The sequence below is a fragment of the Cyprinus carpio genome, chromosome A22 (genome assembly GCF_018340385.1).
Source record: "Cyprinus carpio isolate SPL01 chromosome A22, ASM1834038v1, whole genome shotgun sequence".
NCBI classification, from domain to species: domain Eukaryota; kingdom Metazoa; phylum Chordata; class Actinopteri; order Cypriniformes; family Cyprinidae; genus Cyprinus; species Cyprinus carpio.
Genome location: NC_056593.1, coordinates 1,463,279 through 1,481,780, shown reverse-complemented (window position 1 = coordinate 1,481,780; position 18,502 = coordinate 1,463,279). Strand labels below are relative to the sequence as shown.

The following is an 18,502-nucleotide window of genomic DNA, read 5'->3' as shown; positions in this document are numbered from 1 at the left end:
AATACCTTAGATTATATATTAAATTATATAAAAAAAAAGTTTATAACTTACAGTTCTTTAGTTTATATCTTAGATTATATATTAATTTATTTTAATAAAAAGCAGCAATTACCTTTTTTTATTCTGTGGCACAAAAAAATAGAATTGCGAGATAAAATTATTTTGTTTATATCTCACAATTGTTTTTTTTTTTACTTCTGTCATGGAATAAAAAATAGTGTAATTGCGACTTTCTGTCTCGTAATTGAGTTAATATCTCACAATTTTTTTTTTTCTCAAAATTGCGAGTTTAAATCTCATAATTCTTTCGTTTCTATCTCACAGTTCTTCCTTTTTACTCAGAATTGTGAGATATAAACTCACAGTTGCAAGGAACAAAGTCTAAATTGTGAGATAAAAAGTCGCAGTTAACATTTTTATGTTTCATAAACCGCCGTGTTTCGTCTTGCTCCGGTTCTGAATGTTTTGAGCGTGTGGTTTCGGCAGTATCTGCTGTCTTTTCTCCAGCAGCTTTGATGCACTTTTAACTCGACCGGATTCTGCACTTATGGCCAGAACGCTTTCAGATTCAGTGCCGCTTTTATGGCTCTAAACCATCCGTCCGAGAATCAACCAAAGCGAGATAAAGCGGTGTTAACGCTGCTCTCGTGTCATTTTATCATTCTATATGTGATCCAAATATAAAACATGAAACATAACTTCTATCATATTGACGTGAGGTGAACACGCGTACCTGTATTTGTATCGTGTCATCAGTAGTGGGTAGAAGCCACAAGGTTGAAAGTGTGACAATCAAGTAGCGTTTTATTTTTTCATGTTTCAATATCCCTGAAAAATATGGACTCGATGTTCTGTACAGCTTTTCATAAAAACAAATAAATATTTACCATTAAAACTCATCTGTCGTTTGAAATGCATTCAGAAGTATTGTGTTTTAATAAAGCAGTGTCATTTTAGTACCATTGCTATATTAGCTCAGTATTTATTCATATTTTGGATGTATTTATTTATTTAGAATTTCCCTCTTCATTTTAATTTTTAAAGCTGTGGTTTTTTTATATATTTACTATCTTATTATTTGTTAATATTTTGAATTTTTTTTTTTTTTAGTTTTAGTTTTAAAGTTTTTGTCTTTTTGAATTGTCTACTCTCTTAGTATTTATTAATATTTTTAATTAAATTTATTTTTTATTTTAGTTGTAAAGTTTTAAAATAAGTAGTTTTTTAAATGCATCTTCTAATCTTTGTTTATTATAATTTTTAATATACATGCATGTTATTTTTTCGGTCTGAATCAGGAGAGATATTTTAATTTTAGTTTTAAAGTTTTAGTAATTTCTATTTGTTTTGTTAAAAACCTAAATTAAAAAAAAATTTTAAACCATTCCAAATTCAACTGCAACAACTAAAATAACAAAAATAAATTAATTTTACTGCATCAACTAAAATAATAAAAATAAATTTTAAGCATATATATGCAGTTAAATTACTTTAAATTTTTATTATTAAAAAATAAGTTTTGGTATGACTAAAAATAGCTATTTAAAAAATGCTAATATTTAAAGAACAAAGTGTAAAAAAAAATGTTTAGCCTTGGGGTTTACATTTTTTTATATTTATTAAATTAAATATTCGATTATTTTCAATATTATCCATGCTGTTTTATTTAAAAGAAGAAAGGATAAGACTTAAAATAAAAAATTAAATCACACGAGTACCATAGAAGACAACATGTAGCAGCAAATGCATAGATTTAATGTTCATCATCATCACACTTCAACAGAAGCCCCATGATGCACCAGTTCTCCACGTGTTTTTATTCTGAATCAGTCCGTTCCAGTGTTTCCGATCCTCTAAACCTCCTCATCGGACTGCCCTTCATCCCAGCTGCACGTCTCTCGCACGAACAGCTCGTCCATCTGGGCCTTCCTGCGCTCCAGCTCTTCATCGCTCACTTTATTCAGGTCCTCCTTGGAAAAATGTAGCATTGCATCACTTGCTCACCAACACGGTGAATGGGTGCCGTCAGAATGAAAGCATCAGAATAATCACAAATCCAGCATTAAGACGTAAAATACGAGTCTATGTCTATAATCCATAATAAAATACACTTCCTCCAGTGAAAAAGTGTTCTGGTGTGAATCAGGAGATAAATCTGCACATATCAAACAATGTATAAAAAACTCTAAACATAGTTAAAAACGTCTTAATGCTGGATTTGTTTCAGCTGTAGTTTTCTCCAGATGTTAATTGATGGACTGGAGTGCTGTGCAATAATTCTTTTGTCTTCTCCAGATGTGAACTGAGTGCTGTGGATTATTCTGATGTTTTCATTCTGACGGCACCCATTCACTAAGTTGGTGAGCAAGTGATGCAACGCTACATTTCTCCGAATCTGACGAAGAAAACTGAATGGTACTTTGTTTAAAAAAAAACTATTTTCCGTCCGTCATTAAATAAATTAATTTTATAAAAAATAAAAACTGAATGGTACTTTGTTTAAAAAAAGACTATTTTGTGTCCGTCTGTTATTACAGTATTTTATTTTATAATATATATATGTGTGTGTGTGTGTGTGTGTGCAATTTTGATAAATGCAATTATTATGCTACGATGATCCTAAAAATCACCTTAATATTATTAATGCAAAATATAATTTCTTATTTTAAAAAATCCCATTTATTATTGTTATTATTTTATAGAAATAATTAACCAGTGTCTTAAGACAATTATTGTTAATTTATTCTGACATTATTTCCATGAGAATTGATCGTAACGTAATAATAAAATATAATTTCTTGTTAATTTTTATTGTCATGATGATTAAATATAAAACTGCGGAAATGATTAAAAAAAAAGTTTATTATATTTCACCGTTAATATTCATTTAGTTATCTTCATCCTGATATATATATATATATATATATATATATATATATATATATATATATATATATATATATATATTTATTTATATATATATATATATAATTAAAATATATATGTGTGTGCGCAAGTATTCAATTCCAAACGATCAAATATATATAAAATATAAATCTTTAAAAAAGTTATAATCCTTCATATTAATGCATTAATGTTTATATAATAAATACAGTTAATAATATATACTTCTTAAAAGCACTATATGACTTACATTATATTAGTAACTATAAGTAACTTGTTAATAGCAAATTGAATTCGCCAGACTTTTATTTTGTCGGTCGTTTCCCCAGCATCCCGTCGCACCGGAAGCAGTCGCTGGCTGTTCGCTGCAAGCGAGGGCAGACAGAGACGCTGCTGGGCGCCTCCCCTTCCTCAAACCAGCACAAAAACCCCCCAAACGCAGCGCTAGCGGCGCAGAAACCTTCCTCCTCCCGGACACAGCGGCTGAAGTCTGCGGTGAGTTTCACAGGTGAGCCGCGACACAACCCGAGACCCCCGGCCGCGTCCCGAAACCTAGTGTGCTGCCTACCTAGACAGCAGCCGCGAGCGCTTGAGTGCTGTCCGTCACGCTGGCTGTGTAGGGCGCTCACTAGGGCTCGTCTGTGTGCTTGTAGCAGCTTTGAGCTTTCTCTGTGTGTGTAGAAGACCGAAACAACAGAAACGCGTCACTAAAATAATAATTAACCGCTGACCATTAATTAAGAGGAAATCTGTCCCTGGATTGTAATTAAAGAGTTAATTATTAGGGGTTGAAAATATATTCTGCGTAAATTAAGTGAAATAAACTATTATTTATTATTATCATAGTAGTTTTAAGGTCATTTTATTTTTAGGACAATTATTATTAATTTATTCTGACATTATTTTAAGATGATTAAGCATAAGATTGTTATGATGGTCGTAAAATCATCTGAATATCCTTTATGCAAAATATAATTATTTTTAAAAAATTCCCATTACTGTTAATTTATTATTTAATTGTAATAGTTTTTATTCTTTATTTTATGATAATTTTTATTACCTTATTCTGACACTTTTTCGCGATGATTAAGCATAAAAATCCTAAAAATCACCTTAATATTATTAATACAAAATATAATTTCTTATTTAAAAAAAATCACATTTATTATTGTTATTATTATTATTATTTTAAAGTAATAATTAACTAGTATCTTAGGACAATTATTGTTAATTTTTTCTGACATTATTTCCATGAGAATTGATCGTAACGTAATAATAAAATATAATTTCTTGCCAAATATAATTTCTTATTAATTTTTATTGTCATGATAAATATAAAACTGCGGAAAGTAAAAAAAAAATATATATATTTTTTTTACCATTAATGTTCATTCAGTTATCTTCATTCTGATTAAATATAAAATTGCAATTATGCAAAATATAAAGTTTTGGGTTTTATTTATTTTATTTATTTGTCATCATTCACTGAAACCCAAACTAAACTAAAACCATTAAAAAAAAATCTTGGTATAAAATAAATGTAAAAAAAACATATTTTGTATTTAACTGCAATGTTATACTTGATTATCACAATAATTATAATGTGCATAATTGCAGTTTCACACAGAATTATGATGAAGAGTAACTAAACTGAGGAGTAGAGTCGAGAGCCTGCTGCAGATGTGTTTGTGTTTGTTGCTGATGCTGTTCGTCTCCGTTCTGCTTCCCTTCTGCTCCTGCAGCTCTAACTCCTCCTTTTCTTTATCTCCTCCTGCAAACCCACTCCTCCTTTCTGTCCTTTCTCCTCGTCCCGGACCATGTGTGATAATGGGGATCTGGAGGACAAGCCGCCCGCGCCCCCCGTCAGGATGAGCAGCACCATCTTCAGCAGCGGGAAGGACACGCTGGCTGTCAATCACAGCTCCAAGCCCCTCCCCTCGGTGCCTGAGGAGCGCAAGCGCAACAAGATCATCTCCATCTTCTCCGGAGCCGAGAAGAGTACGTACACACTTACACACACACACACACACACACACACACACACACACACACACACACACTCACACACAAACACACACTCTCTCACACACACAAATTACACACTCACACACACACACACACACACACACACACACACACACACTCACGCGCTCACACACACACACACACACACTCACGCACTCACACACACACACACACTACACACACAACACACACCCCCCCACAAAAAAACACACACACTCACACTCTCACACACGCTCTCACACACACACACTCACACACACACACACACACACACACAAACTCTCACTCACACACACAGACACACACACTCAGACACACACAGCATCACACACACACACACACACACACTCACACACACACACACACACACACACACTCACACACACACACACACACACACACACACACACACACACACACAGACACACTGACACACACACTCACACACGCACACACACACACACACACACTCTCACAAACACAAACACACACACACTCTCACACACACACACACACACACACACACACACACACTCACTCACACTCACACACACACACACACACACACACACACACTTACACACACACTCACACTCACACAAACACAAACACACACACACACACACACACACTCACATAAACATACAATAACTAACAAACACTCTCACACACACACACACACACACACACACACACACACACACACACACACACTCACACACACACACACACACACACAAGCCGTCAGAAAGCAGCTGGTCAGCTCCGGCGAGAGCCGTATGAGAAAAGAACTCAGTCGCTAGAAAGTGACAAACTCGAGAATTCATCTGACGATGATCTGTGTGCAGACGTGTGTTTGAGACGCCGGAGTGTATAGTTATTGTTTTGTCATGTGTATCTTAATTTGTTTATTATTTTATTGGTTTTATGGACAGGGTTGTTAACTAAAACTAAAGTAAAAGTTACAAAATAATTTTCATTGCTTGAAATAAAATGAACATTAACTGAATTAAAATTCAAATAATACTATTTTAATATTTTGTAATTTCAAATAATATTTTATAGTATTATTTTAATTCAGCGAATTGCCAAAGTGACATTTTTGTTTAAAGCGAAGTACTAAATTTAAAAAATTTATATAAAATATATAGATGTATTTATAAAAAGTAATAAAAATGACAAATAGTGACTCCTTAATAAAATTTAAAACAAAATATACAAAATATAAAAAATATTAAATATTAATTAAATGTGAATAAAAGTATAATAGTATATTGATCATACTAAAATAACACTGATTTTATATTTATTATATTAAATATATTTGTTACTTGAAATAAAATAAAAAAAAAAATATATATCTGAAACAAAAAAAAAAATAAATGTAAAAATAAACAAATTAAAAAACATAATAAAAATTATTTTTTTAAATAACTGAATAAAATGCTATTAAAAGTAAAACGAAATATAAAAATAAAAAAATAGAAAAAAAAAAAAAAAATAAAAAAAATGAAAAAACCACAAAATATAAAAAACTTTAAATATAAACAATGACAAAGTATTTATATACAAATTTAAAACAGAATAAAAACAAAAAATACATACATTTCAAAAATAATAATATTTAAATGATGCTAAGATCAAATAATTTAAATGTGTCCTACACCAATGTTCATTTAGATTTAATTAGTTTAATTTATTTAGATTATTTTATTTACATTTATTTTAATACATGATTTATTTTTATTTTCTAAATTTTCCAATTATTAATCTTACAACAATTATTATTAATTTATTACTTTTTTTTTCAGATAATTAAGTATAAAACGGTCATGATGGTCCTAAAATCATCTGAATATCCTTTAATCAAAATACAATTAAACTAAAAAAATGACAATTAAGCATAAAACAGCTATAAAACAGCCAAAAAAAAAAAAAAAAAAAAAATCACTTTAATAACTTAAATACAAAATAAAACAGCTATATTGGTGCCAAAAAAAAAAATCACTTTAATATTTTAAATGCAAAATAATTAATAAGATTAATTTAGATTTTTTTTAAATATTATTTTAATATGTTATTTAATTTTTTACAAACATTTTCCACATAGTTGTTCCTGATTTTCACTGCTTTTTTTAAACAATTAATTTAGTTTTGCATTGATCCTCTAGCACTAAATAAACAGTTATGTGGCTATATAAAGTATTTTACATGCATTATTTCACAATCTATTTTTATTAATAATATTATGTATTTCTGAAAATGTAATTGTCGCACTGCAGGAGCTAAAATTAAAAAAAGATTAAAAATGCACCTAATGTGCACCTAAATGCATCGTCATTTGGACGTAAAGAGTTGATTCTGTGAAGAAGTTATTTGACGTTTCCTGTCGGAGCCCCGATGGTTTGGTTTTGACTGCTCTGTGTTTGGTGTGTGACTGATGCATCACCTCGTTTCACACTCGGCTGTCAGCGCCGCCTAATTAACTACAGACGACACCGGCATACTTAGATCACACCACCAACACACCATTAGCCTGTGTGTGTCGTGTGGCAGGCGGCCGAAGGAAGGACCGAGATAAAGAGCGTCCGGAGATCTCTCCGCCGTCAGACTTCGAGCACACCATTCACGTGGGGTTTGACGCCGTTACCGGAGAGTTCACCGTAAGACTGACTCCCTTATATTACTATCTAAGTATTTTTATTATATATGTATACATATTTATACACTACCGGTCAAAAGTAATGGAAACAGAACGATTTTTAAAGTTTTTTATAGGATCGTCAAAGCTGCATTTGTTTGATCAAAAATACAGGAAAAAATTTAATATTGTGAAATATTATTATTATGATGTTAAATAACGTTTTTCTATTTTGATTTACATTAAAATGTGTTTATCTTCAGTGTCACATGATTCTGTGATGTGCAGCTGTATTTTCAGCATCATTACTCCAGTCTTCAGTGTCACATGATCTTCAGAAATCATAATAATATGCTGATTTATTAGAATTGTGCTCATTTATATTTTTTTGGAACCTGTGATACTTTTTTTTCAGGATTCTTTGATGAATAAAAAGTTACAAATAAGAGTAAAAAATAATACTTTTATTCAGCGAGGATGTGTTAAATTGTTAAGAAGTGATAGCTAAGATTTATATTGTTAGAAAAGATTTATATTTTGAATAAATGCTGTTATTTTTAACTTTTTATTCATCAAAGAATCCTGAAAAAAGCATCACAGTTTCGAAACAATACTTGGTTGATACATTAATAATTCTAATAATAAATCATCATATTAGAATGATTTCTGAAGATCATGTGACTCTTTATACTGGAGTAATGATGATGGAAATTCAGCTTTGCATCACAGAAATAAATTATATTTTAAAGGATATTAAAATAGAAACCATTGTTTTATATCCTAATAACATTTTGCAAGATTACTGTTTTTTTCTGTATTTTTAATCAAATATATGCAGCCTTGAGATGCATATATTGTTGTTTTTTATTTATTTATTTTTTTGCTTTAATGCTGTGCAGTTTCATTCAGAAATTTTTACAGTTCTCAGGTATTTCAAATATTAAACTGAAAGGTTTTAATGTTTCATTCTATTTATTTATTTTATTGTAGTTTCTGTTATTATTTGCACTTTACCAATAAATATTTCAAATAATGTAACCCATATAAAAGCAATTAAAATGTTTAGGTTTCAGTGTGGAAAAAATGTTCGAATTGCTTTCAAATATTAAAACTGAAGGATTTTATATATTTTTACTGTAATGCTATAAGATGTTTTTATTGTATATTTTGTAGCTTATACTTCGATGTGCATGTTAACAATTAATATTTCAAATATAGTAACCAATATAAACGATCTAAAGTTACTAGAAAATATTACATTTTATTTCTGCTGGATATTAAACTGAAGGATTTTGTGTAGTTGTTATTGTAATGTCGTACTTTTTTACTGTAAATTGCACTTATGCACGTCTACAAATATTTAAAATAATGGAAACCTATTTTATTTTGAAAGTCCTGTGAAAAATCAAACCGAAAGATTTCACTTTGTTGTTACTGTAATGTTGTACGAAGTTTATTTGTATATCGCTTTTATTTTTAGTTCAATATTCTCTTTAAAACTGATGCATCATAAATAAATAAACAAATATAACATTACAGTATTTACTCGCATTCAGCAAACATTTAAAAGGAGATGTTTGTTATTTTACCAAATATCATAACTTACACAAAGTACAACATAAACATTATTAACAAATAAAATAATTATTTAATGTACAGCAGAAATATTATTCAGAAATTAAATTCCTCATTCATTCACGCTGCAAAAATGCTTTTCTTAGTTTGTCTTATTTCAAGTAAAAATATCTAAAGATGAATTTCTATATAAGAAAAATGACACAAGAAGTATATTCTTGTTTCCTGGGGAACAAATTTTTTTTTTATTTTGCATAAAACCAGTAAAATTATCAGACAATATTTGTTTGAGATGCAACTATTTATAAATCTGGAATCTGAGGGTGCAAAACAATCCAAATATTGAGAAAATCGCCTTTAAAGTTGTCCAAATTAAGTTCTTAGCAATGCATATTACTAAAATAAAATTAAGTTTTGATATATTTACAGTAGGAAATGTACTAAATATCTTCAAGGAACATGATCTTTACTTAATATCCTAATGATTTTTAGCATAAAAGAAAAATCTATTATTTTGACCCATACAATGTATCGTTGTCTATTGCTACAAATATCCCCCAGAGACTCAAGACTTGTTTCTCTGCTGTGTCTCAGGGGATGCCGGAGCAGTGGGCGCGGTTGCTGCAGACCTCCAACATCACCAAATCAGAGCAGAAGAAGAACCCGCAGGCCGTCCTCGACGTGCTCAAGTTCTACGACTCGACGGGAAACGGCCGGCAGAAGTACCTCAGCTTCTCCTCAGGTCTGCTGGACGACTCGCGCTTTCATGCTGACGTTAGCAGAACTGTCACGTACTGACCGCTTTTCTCCATTTGTTTGTGTGTATAGAGAAGGACGGATTAATCTCTGGTGAACAATCGGTATGTGTGAATAAATCATTTATATAGCACAATAAAACACTGTATAAATGCATCATTCATTCATTCATTCATTCATTCAAATCAGTGCTGTTTAAGTATTGTTACTATTACTATTACACTTGTACAATGAGTTTGTATTTTGGTATTTTCCAATTTCAATTCAAAGTTTTAGTAACTTTGTGCATTTTTTGATATTTTAATGAGTTATTTTACCCGATTATGATATTTTAATTTTTCTAAGTTTTATTAGTTTTGTTTTTGTTCTGTATAAAACTAAATTTAAAGTATAAATGTAGTTTTAGCAAAATAAAATAAATAAAAAAATATTATAAATATCTGTAATCAATTTAATAATAAAATTTTAATTTTTTAATTTTTTTTTAATTTTTATAATATTTAAATATTTTAAATAATTTAAATTTTTTAAACACGTCAGTGTAGGTTTTATTTTTTATTTTTATTCAACCTTTAGTTATTATTAATATTTTAATTAATTTTTAGCTTTTGTATTTTTTCATTTAAATTTTTTAAAATCATTTTAATAGTTTTTAATCATTTTGTTTTGTGTTTTTGTAATTGGTATTAGTTTTCGTTTTCGTTTTAAATTGTCTATATTAAAATGTAATAAATTCTATTTTAGATAAATTTTAGTTATTTTTTAAAAATGTTGCTGGCACAATAATTAAAAAAAAAAAGAGTTTACGTTTTATATTCATTTTAACAAAAATGACGACTAAACCAGTTCTAAAAAAAAATACACCTCTTCTCCTACCTCTAATAATAATTACACTGCTTTGCTTCCCTAAAACCAAAGCCTGTGAAAAAAACACCAGAGCCCTCGTCTCCGATCAAAACGGTGGATGATGATGAAGACGATGACGATGAGGAGACGCCTCCACCGGTTTTCACAACACCACCATAAAACACCAAAATCTTATTGTAGTAGTAAAGAAATAGTTCACCTAAAAATAAATATAGTGTATACAAAAAAAAAAAACTATTTGGTTATTTACAGTGTTAATTTGGTAAGTAGTAGTAAAAAAAAAAATTTGATTTATATATTACATTTTTGGAGTTTTTTTTTTTTATTTTTTTTGTAGTAGTAGTAAAAAAAAAAATTTGATTTATATATTACATTTTTGGAGTTTTTTTTTTTTTTTTTTCTAGTTGATCACTAGCATAGTAATGTGAATTTTGACACATTGCATCAAAAAAAGTTTGAGCTGCCAGTATTGAGATTTTTTTTTTTTTAAGGGGGGTTGTAGTTTTGGGTTGTCGCATATATTAAAAAAAAAAAATCGCAAAGTTAAAATGTCAATTAAAATCCATGTAAAAAAACAAAACTTTTGAACTGGTAGTATTGAGATACTATAGGTTTCATTATTTATTTATTTTTTACAAATCTTTAGTAATCTCGTTTTTTTTTTTTAATCTTTAGTAATTTTTGTTCTTTTAAAATGTGCATGTATTTTTTTTTTACAACTTCCGTTTTTGTTACTTTAGTACAACTAAACGAAAATTAGAAATGTTGCCTTGCCAAGTAGCTGAAATAAAAAAAAAAAAAATGTTTAAAAAAAAAAGGTGTATTTTATTTCAAGTAACAAAAATGCATTTTTATAGCTTTGGTTTCAGTTAACCATAATGACCCTGGTTATTTCAGGTATATACTCGACCGTCGGTCATCGACCCCATCCCTGCTCCAGTGACGTCTCCGGACAGCGAGGTCGCATCGAAGGCCACCGATCGACAGAGACCCAAAAAGGGCAAGATGACGGATGATGAGATCATGGACAAGCTCCGTACGTCACTCGCCGCGTAAGAAGTTCTTTGCACAGTTTCGCTGCTTTGTGAGATTCAAACCACACGTCCTCTCCTTCATATCCAACAGGAACCATAGTCAGCATTGGAGATCCAAAAAAGAAATATACGCGATACGAGAAGATCGGACAAGGGTAGGTCCCATAATTTTGCGCAACATATTATTCTTCCATTCATGGATGGAGATCAATAAATGCGTCTTTCCACAGAGCTTCGGGAACCGTGTTCACCGCCATCGACGTCGCTACTGGACAGGAGGTAATGCAAAGGAGCGAAACGGAGTCGTTGTTGTTTGTTCTTCCACAGTTTCGTCATCTCAACACGTTTCTGTCTCTCAGGTGGCCATCAAACAGATCAACCTGCAGAAGCAGCCCAAGAAAGAGCTAATCATCAACGAAATTCTCGTCATGAAGGAGCTGAAGAATCCCAACATTGTCAACTTCTTAGACAGGTAAATGCTTTTTAAGAAAGAACATTGCTTGTCAGTTTTGTGAGCTTGACCTTCTCTTTCAGGTCAGGAAGTTCCAAGTCAACCTTAATAATTGGATACTACTTAGCATTTTTAGGCGAATTTTGGGATATTGCATAAAAAATAAAACGCTGGATGGAAACGCCAAGATGGGCTTAAACTCTGTGTTAAACTTTTGAGATTGGATATTTTCTATCCTATAAGAAGACATGCACAGAAACAATGATGTAAACGCATTTACAGAATACATTCGCAAACAAAAATGTTTCGTGACGTTGCCTCAACAGATCGTGTGATTGGATAACTTCAATGACTAGCGCACAAATCTCATCGCACAATATCAAGAAGGTTGTTTTAGTCATTCTGAAATGTCCAAATGCAAGTAAACACAACAGCGTTTGTTATTGTGTTTCATCCGTAATTTAATTTTCGAATTTTTAATTTCGTAAGTAGTTGATTATGGTTAAAAAAGAGACTAAGTGGTTTGTGGCAACTTCCATTTTTATTATTGACACTTTGTACCAGTTTCCCAAGAAGTGACAAATTTGTTCTCTTAAACACATGGAATGGAAACGTTGCTTTATTTGCAAATGTTTTATACGATATTCCAATTTTTAGCACATGTTAACTTTGGTTGGAAAAATAGCTATTGATGACATGAAGGTTTACGAGTGTTAATTGTGCAAAGTTTTAAGCGATATTCCAATTTTCGTTAAATTCGTAACTTTGGTTAGAAACATAGCTAATGATGACATGAAGATTTAAGAGTGTTAATTGTGCAAAGTTTTAAGCGATATTCCAATTTTCGTTAAATTCGTAACTTTGGTTGGAAACATAGCTAATGATACCATGAAGGTTTACGAGTGTTAATCGTGCAAAGTGTATTCCAATTTTCGTTAAATTCGTAACTTTGGTTAGAAACATAGCTAATGATGACATGAAGATTTAAGAGTGTTAATTGTGCAAAGTTTTAAGCGATATTCCAATTTTCGTTAAATTCGTAACTTTGGTTGGAAACATAGCTAATGATACCATGAAGGTTTTAGGAGTGTTAATTGTGCAAAGTTTTTAAGCGATATTCCAATTTTCGTTAAATTCGTAACTTTGGTTGGAAACATAGCTAATGATACCATGAAGGTTTACGAGTGTTAATCGTGCAAAGTTTTAAGCAATATTCCAATTTTCGTTAAATTCGTAACTTTGGTTAGAAACATAGCTAATTATACCGTGAAGGTTTACAAGTGTTAATTGTGTGGATGTTTTATATCACAATTTTTTCGCCTAACTTAAATTTGGAACTGTACACGTTTAAAAGTGTTAACTGTGAAGTTGCTTTATGAGATATTCCAGTTTTCGCACAAGCTAAAATTGTAACTTTTGGTTGGAAACAAAAGCTAATGAAATTTGAGTCTTAACTGTGCAAATGTTTTACGCAATTTTCCAATTTTTCACATAACTTTAATTTTGAACTGGTTGGAAACATAGCTAATGATGCCATGAATGAGTGTTAATTGTGCAAATGTTTTATGTGATATTCCAGTTTTCGCACAAGATAAATTCGTAGTTTTGGATGGAAACATAGCTTATCGTGCCATTTAAGGTTAATGAGTGTTAATTGTGAAAATGATTCATGCAATATTCCAGTTTTTCACACAAGTTTAATTCATAGCTTTTAATGGAAACAGCTAATGATGCCATGAAGGTTTAAAAGTGTTTACTGTGCCTCTGCTACAGTTTTCTGGTAGGTGAGGAGCTGTTCGTCGTGATGGAGTACTTGGCCGGCGGTTCGCTCACAGATGTCGTAACCGAGACATGCATGGACGAGGCACAGATTGCCGCCGTGTGCCGAGAGGTTGGTTGAAGTCAAAACGTTATCCTGTCGAACTCATTGCTTGCTGAATTACCAGCTTTGGTTTGGGGTAGAAACTCTGACGAAAAATGCACAATTGAACTCTGTTCTATATCAGGCCTAGTATGTGTTAACAGGAAGTAACCCTGTCGCTTAACTAATAAACTTCCCCTTGTCTGTTATCTCACAGTGTTTGCAAGCGCTGGAGTTTTTGCACGCTAATCAGGTCATTCATCGAGACATCAAGAGTGACAATGTACTTCTGGGAATGGACGGTTCTGTCAAGCTCAGTACGTTCTTGCTTCTGCATGCAAATGCTCTGGTTTTTACGAGTGGAAACGGACTGAATAGTGAAGTTCAGTTAGATCGCAGCACAAAGATGTTGATCGTGACTAGACGCAAACTCTCTGAAAGGTGCTTTCACACCTGGTACTCTTGAGACGCAGAAAGCGTCATGTTTGGTTTGGTTTAGCTGCTCGTTCTAAACAGTTGAGTTCTTGTTAGCCAGAACTTGACGACTGTAAAGAAACTGCAAATAAACTGTTCGGATATTATTCAAGTAGACATTGGTTTTCACCCGAGCATTTAAAACACATTTAATTAGTATTTTGATGTACGCTGATAGCGTCTAGTGAACACTGGTTATCACAGCCAACATATTTTTTATCTCAACATTTCTTCAGAAGTATTGCACCCTGGACATGCTGTGAAAAAAAATTAGCCCACAATAAAAACTGATGATTGACTTTAGACAGGGTAGATGCCATATTTAATTAGACTCTATGGAAAACAAGGGCCTTATTCATGTGAAATGTCAAAACAAACTGTGTAAATCGATTATGAAACAATACTTTTGTATACTCTATCATTCAATTTACTTAACTGAACAATTTGGTGATGTTTCATAAATGGGGGCCCATTACGTCTTGGGTTACATTTAGTTTTTCATGTCCTCTGGAATGGTTTTAGAACGATGTATTTGTTTGCCTTTCGCCATCTTCTTGAACCACACCAAAGTACACAACCATATGTGACCCTGGAGCACAAAACCAGTCTTAAGTCTCTGGCGTATATTTGTAGCAATAGCGAACAATACATTGTATGGGTCAAAATGATTGATTTTTAATTTTTTTATATCAAAAGTCATTAGGATATTAAGTAAAGATCATGTTCCATTCAGATATTTTGCAAATTTCCTACTGTAAATATATTAAAACTTAATTTTTGATTAGTAATACGCATTGCTAAGAATTCATTTGAACAACTTTAAAGATGATTTTTTCTCAGTATTTAGATTTTTTTTTGCACCCTCAGATTCCAGATTTTCAAATAGTTGTATCTCAACCAAATATTGTCCTCCTAACAAACCATACATCAATGGAAAGCTCATTAATTCAGCTTTCAGATGATGTACAAATCTCAATTTTGAAAAATTGACACTTAAGACTTGTTTTGTTGTCCAGGGTCTCATATGACCCAGTGGTCTACAATTCTTACATTCTGATTGTTATTGGCGTTAAAAATGGCATGTAACAAGACTAAGGTGTATAAATTCCATAAAAGTTGTTAATGAAATAAAACAAACCAGGAAATGACTCTAAACCGTCTTTTTCATCTCCTACTCTGCAGCCGACTTTGGATTCTGTGCCCAGATCACTCCTGAACAGAGTAAGAGGAGCACCATGGTGGGAACGCCATATTGGATGGCTCCGGAAGTCGTGACGCGCAAAGCCTACGGACCCAAAGTCGACATCTGGTCCTTGGGCATCATGGCTATCGAGATGGTGGAGGGAGAACCGCCGTACCTCAATGAGAATCCACTGAGGGTACCACTTGGTTCTCCAAAAAGTTAGCGATGTGGTGACTTCCAGGCACTAAACTCCCGAACTCTTTCTCCCTCAGGCGCTCTACCTGATTGCCACCAACGGGACTCCAGAGTTGCAGAGCCCTGAAAAGTTGTCGCCCATCTTCCGAGACTTCTTGAGCCGCTGTCTGGAGATGGACGTGGAGAAGAGGGGTGGAAGCAAGGAGCTTTTGCAGGTAAACCAGCCTGGCGGCTAGTTCTAGCGATTAAGGAATAATAGCGTAACTTGTTCACTGATCAATCCTTCTTTCTCCTTCAGCATCCCTTCCTGAAGTTGGCCAAGCCTCTCTCGAGTCTCACTCCTCTGATTTTGGCCGCCAAGGACGCCATGAAGAACAACCGCTAGCTGTGGCCGCGAGCGCAGCGGACTGCTGAACACTCAAAATCTGTGCCAGGTGTTTTTATACCAGTGTGTCAACAACACATCAGTGTTGCCATTTGGGTCCTGCTTTTAAACCTGTATTGACTGCCGTGGTGTTGGGGGACATTAGATGTTCTCCTCGTCAGATTCTTGTGGGACTTTGTCTGTTTTTATGTATGAACTCTTCCATCCTTTGGCTTCTGTAGACCTCATCTGCTCCATAATTGGTGATCAGAATCAATTATGGTGATTTCAAATCAAGCTGGAGACCTTTTGTTAGTCTATCTGTAGCCAGAACCATGACTGAAAACTGTGTAGCCTACTCCTGTTCTTGACCCAAAGGGAAGAGCACCTTACCAACACACGCCAACTGCGAGCAGTGAATGAGTTTTGGTCACTTGTGCCTTTGTTGTTATTCCAGCAAACATCTTTATACTCTGTCTGAAGGGGCAGGTTTTTGCCATTGAACTTCCTCTAACCTGAGACGAAACTTTCATGTGATGAAATGTGTATATGACGTACTTCGAAGAAGCGTAGCATTTCAGTTGATGTAGTTAGCCAAAAGCAGGATGCGTAGATTAGGTAGATGTATGTTTGTGTACATGAACACTTTTCTTGTTGTTTTAGTAACTAACCGTTTATTACGAAGTGAATGCATTTGTCGAGATGACACGATGTAAGAACTGATAACTATTTTTATGCATTTCAGTCACTTGTTTTGCAAGAAGACGCCGGATTCCTGCAAATTCTGTGAACAATACAGTCATTGCAACATTGTCTCTTGTTCTTCATTAAAAGAGGACTTGAAACTTGAGATTAGAATAAACACTCTCTAGGGGGACTTTTATAGTCTGTTTAAACCTTCTCATGAGTCAATGGAGTCATTCCTGTTGTGTGGTGATATTTGAGCTCTTTAACTTGCATTACGACACATATTTGTTCATGTTTGCGTTTTACCATCAATACTGATTCCACTTGCTGGTGGTTGATATTATTAAGGTCCTTTTGTTAGTTGCAAACTCACTTAATTGTGATTTAAAAAAAAAAAAAAAAAAGATTTCCATGTTTGCAGATAGTTAAATATTTATAGTCAAATTTATAGAAATATTACAGGTACATGAAAAAGTACTGCTTAGTTCAAATGACACAATAATTAATTTTAATGCTAACAATCCATTCCATTATTCAATAGGGAAGGACTTCTATTACTGGTTTAACTGGGTCTGAATTTGTCACGTGTTAAGACGTGAGGAGTTTCATTGTTTTTATATCTTTTTTACACTTGCCAAAAAAAATACAAATAAGACACGTATTATTAAATACAACACTGTAATTTATTTTGTCATATAACTGTTTTTTTTTTTTTTATTTGATGTTAAGGTGATATAATTCAAAGAATAATGTTATAAATTTACATAATTAAAAAAAAATACAATTATGAAAAACTTTTGAGGATTTACGATGTTGATGACCGTTAAACGCGTCATCACAGTCTTGTGAAAAGGGTCCATTTCTTTCCCGCCACTAAAATTTCAAACCGTAACGTCGCGCAGTGAGGACCGCGAGAATCACCACAGGATGGCGAAGCTGTTAACTATCGATTATTTGTGTATAAAGATGTCCATTCTTATTTCGAATACACCCCTGAACGAAATTCTAACACGATTAAAGTTGTTTGGCGTCGAAATCAGCGTTTGGGTGGACACGAAGGATATCTGAAGATTATGAGCAGCTCCATCTTGTTGGTGAGTATCTCAAATGTTGTACATTTGGTCGAAAACTGAACTAAAGTAGGTTTTCTTATTAGTTTAAACGGGATCTGTTAAACAAAGGTTTTCTTCCATAAGCTTTTCAGCTCAATGTTTATAAAATCATTATTAATTCAATGTAGTCTCGAGCGATGATGCGAAGGCTAAGAGACGTGACGTCTGTTTATTATCATAAGTGTAACGATCTAGTACTTTCTCTTCTTGTAATAAAGACACGATTCTCTAATGTTCACTTAATGTAAATAATATTTATTTTTCGTATTCTTGTGACTCTACTCGCCAAATCAGATTTCATATCTACTTGTTTAGCACTAATTAAGATTGTTTTTAGTGAAGCGTGAACTCACAATTAAGGTAAGTTCTCAAA

General features: G+C 32.6%; 1 pseudogene; it reads left to right on the top strand.

Moving 5' to 3' along the window:
- Window positions 1–3,233: 3,233 nt before the first annotated feature.
- LOC109047470 lies at window positions 3,234–17,230 on the top strand (annotated as a pseudogene).
- Window positions 17,231–18,502: the final 1,272 nt, after the last annotated feature.